This window comes from Myotis brandtii, unplaced genomic scaffold (genome assembly GCF_000412655.1).
Source record: "Myotis brandtii unplaced genomic scaffold, ASM41265v1 scaffold209, whole genome shotgun sequence".
Taxonomy (NCBI): Eukaryota; Metazoa; Chordata; class Mammalia; order Chiroptera; family Vespertilionidae; genus Myotis; species Myotis brandtii.
Genome location: NW_005357806.1, coordinates 2,100,843 through 2,105,066, shown reverse-complemented (window position 1 = coordinate 2,105,066; position 4,224 = coordinate 2,100,843).

Sequence of the window (4,224 nt, the reverse complement as noted above, 5' to 3'; positions counted from 1 at the left end):
CATATGTGTAACTTACCTTAGCAAATGGCCAAGACCCAGTCACTTGTGCCCAATTTAACTACAAGGGAGCTTGGAAAAATGGTGTATTCCAGTGTACCCAGGGAGAGGAAAATGAAACTTGATAATCATATAAGCATTGCCCTTGCCACACCAAGTCTAAGAAGAATGCCAGTGGGGGTGGAGAAAACAATGAAGCATTTTTTTTTTAACTGAGAAAAATTTGGGTTAATTTCATGCTAGAGTGAACTACCATTTTAAGTCATGGAGACAATGAACCTCATTGTGAGGGTAGAAACTAAAAATTAACTTCTTGATTTTAAAACAAATAAAAAAGCACCATATGCCTTTTAGTGGAAGCTATGGTTACTGTTTAAAATGTGACACTGGTCTCCTACAACTCAAAAGCAAAAAAAAAGAAAAAAGAAAAGAAAGGAAAAGAAAAAGGTGAGTAAAGCACACAAATTGTCTAATATAAGTTTATTCTGACATGGGAACATTCATAAGTAAATGCTGAATCTGAGCATTTTGTACTGGGCTTGATGAAGAGTGGAAAGCTATGGAGAAATATGAGAGGACAAAGGGGTACAAACCAAGTGCAGTAAACTGGGGGGAACTTAGCAAGTACTGCTCAGATTCCTCCTGATGTCCCTCCAGTCTTCAGAGATAAGGATGCTCCTTTCTATGGGTATAGGAAGAGCACCTCTCGTTTGAGGGTCTTATGATGCTTCCAAATACATACATGCAGATCACCTGTAATGAAGAATAATTCTCAAACCAAACATGAAAAGGATGAAGAGTCCTATATTAGTCAAGGTTCTCCAGAGAAACAGAACCAATAGGAAGATATATAAAAAGAACTGTTTTAAGGAATTGGCTCATACGATCATGGATTGGCAAGTCCCAAGACCTACAGTGTGACTTGGCAAGCAGGAAACCCAGGAGAGCCAGTGGTGTAGTTCCAATCCAAAGGCCACGAGGCTAGAGACCCCAAAACAGCCAATGTTTTTAGTTCAAGTCTGAAGGCAGGAAAAAACTGATGTCCCCATTTGAAGACCATCAAGAAAGAAAGAATCTCTATTACTCAGGAGAGTTTCAGCCTTTTAAAAAATATTTAAGCCTTCAACTGATTGGATGAGGCCCACCCATATTAGGGAGGCAGTTCAAGATGCTTTACTCACTCTACCAATTTAAATGTTAATTTAATCCAAAAAACACCCTCATAGAAACACCCAGAATATTTGACCAAATATCTGGTCACCCCATAGTCCAGTGTAGTTGACACATAAAATTAAACACCACATGTGCCTTTTCCAAAGCCTCCCATGTCAAAATTGCACTTAAAGAGTTTTTAGATATTTCACACTCATGACTTTTACATTTTAAGCTCATCTTTTATGAAACAAGAGAACCTACATCTTTTAATGACTTTGCTGACACATCTCTAAAGAAGGCACTGCACACATTTATTCCAATTGAGTCCTTTAGAAGCTGAAACAATAGGTGAGCCATGACATGTCATCCAGAAAAAATACAAAAACTTAAAAAGAAGACTAAGTTTTACTGAAGACAGACCTTTTGGATAGGCTGATTTTACTCCCACTTTTCTGTAAGATCTGTTTTATCCTCCAAATCTTCCATAGATATTTTATATTCACGAATAAAATATGCCTTATAGTAAAGGAGCACCTGCAGGGCCTGAGCTATATAGACCTACCATCCTTCTCAGATAATACAAACTGCTAACATCTCCATTGAAAAAAAAGTCTTATAACTTTTATTTGGCTCTGAGCCTACAAAGATACTAATAAGAAAGCATGAGAAACAGTCATCCTGCCCAAAAAGGTAGCTGCTTTAAGACCTCAGAGGTGTCAACTATGACTCAGCCTTCTGGTGCCTGAACACACACTTCAAGGTGCAGGAGACCTAAGAAGGAAGACATCAAACACTCAAATCATCATTCACCCTAAAGCCTATTCATTACAGTATTAATTTTTAGATCTGCTTATATTTTCATTCTACTCAGATATAAAAGGTCAACATGCATACATGCAGACTATGTGAAGCGAGTAAGCTCTACGGTAGAGCTGTTTCCAGGGACTCACATCGCACGGCCCATCGCCCATTGTATGTCAGATGTGCCGACTGCTTCCTTGAATCTGTTGCACATAATGTGCTCCGCTTAAGCAGCGTTCTCCAGTCAAACACAGAGTGCACATGTGTTCTCTCACTCTTAGCTGCTGAAAGCTTAATTGCAGTCCTGTCAAAAAGATCACAGCAAAACATCTATTCACTTCTCATCCTTCTCATTCAAGTCTGTCTTGCAGTAGTGTGTTTGAATTTGTTAAGTAGGAAAATGATTATGTAAAGTGTGTATTTTTATAGTATGAATGAGTAATCTGTAATACGTGGGGGTTTTTTAAAGTGGAAAACAAGAGCACTGAGTAGACAGAATATTTATTGGCTTTACTTTGGAAGACATGGTAATGCTTAAGTTGAACCCTTTGAGCAGCGTTGGGCAGAGGCTGTAACAGCAGCAATCTCCACTTATCTGCCGTTTTGATTTCTGTGTTTCAGTTACCCACAGTCTACTGTGGTCCGAAAAAATATAAACGCTAATGTATACTGAGACTATTTTTTTTTCCAAATCCTCACCTGAGGATGTTTTCCATTGATTTTTAGAGAGCGTGGAAGAGAGAGGAAAGACAGAGAGAAGCATGGATATGAGAGAAACACACCGATTGGTTGCCTTCTGCACGTGCCCTGACCAGAGCCCGGGCTGGGGAGGTACATGCCTTTGACGGGAATTGAACCCAGGACCCTTTGGTCCCTAGGCCAACGCTTTATCCACTGAGCCCAACCGGCTAGGGCTGAGACTATTTTAATGATTAACAAAATACTGATGGTTAAGTGAGATGGCGACATGTACCCCTCCCCAAAACGGGTCCTGAATAAGTACCATATTTCTTTTCCATTTACCTCTCAAACATATGTTTCTATTGAGTGTAACTTCTGACAGAAACCTAGTTATTTAAGGTTAATTGTAGTTACATTGTGAAACACATTAAACACCAGATAACTTCTAGTCACACAGAGATTGCTCAGACCCCCTTTCCTCAAAATTGTTTTACTGAGGTTGTGACGGCAGCAATCTCCACTCACCTGCAGTTTCGATGTCTGTGCTTTCAGTTACCCACAGTCTACCGTGGCCCGAAAAATAAAACGTGGAAAATTTCGTAAATAAGCAATTCGTGCGTTTTCAATTACACACCATTCTGAGCCACGCTATAAACTCTCGCGAGGTTTCCCAGGACGGGAACCGCACACCTCCCGCCCCGCAGGCACGCACAGCGGCTGCCATCTTGCCTGTTGGACGGCCTGGACCAGGGGTCCTCAAACTACGGCGTGCGGGCCACATGCAAATACAAATATTGTATTTGTTCCCGTTTTGTTTTTTTACTTCAAAATAAGATATGTGCAGTGTGCATAGGAATTTGTTCATAGTTTTTTTTTTAAACTATAGTCCGGCCCCCAACGGTCTGAAGGACAGTGAACTGGCCCCCTGTTTAAAAAGTTTGAGGACCCCTGGCCTGGACTCTGGCTGTGAGGCTTCCCGCTGCCTGTGTTCAGGTAACGCTTACTTTACTGAACAGGGGCCCCAAAGCGCGAATTAGTGGTGCTCGATGCGAGTATGCGAAGGGGAGCCCGGGGTGCTGCTCTCCTGTGAACATTCTCGAGGTAATAAGGAAACAACATCGTTTGCTGAGGTTGCCGAGGTCTATGGTCAGAGGGGATCGTCCATCCATGACCCTGCGAAGAAGGAAAAAGAACTTCGTGTCTCACCTGAAGCTGCCAAAGTGACAGCCGCGGTGCCGGAAGAGCGCTGAGTGAAGATGGAGAAGGCATCCATTTGTGGGCGGAGGACATGAGCAGAAAACGCGTCCCGGGTGATGGCAACAGGTGGCGTCAGGGAGCGCCGAGCCAGGACTCCACCGCGGGGTTCCCCTGGGAGAGGGAACGGCGAGCCTTTCACCACAGCAAGGGCTGGTCCTGCGCAAGAAGGTGAGTACAGTGCCATTAGGTATTTTGAAAGATACCACATTCAGATACGTTTTGTTACAGCATGTTGTTATAATTGCTCTATTTTATTATTGTCGTTAATCTCTTACAGTGTGTAACGTATAAATTAAACTTTATCATAGGTATGTAAGCGTAGGAAAAACAAAT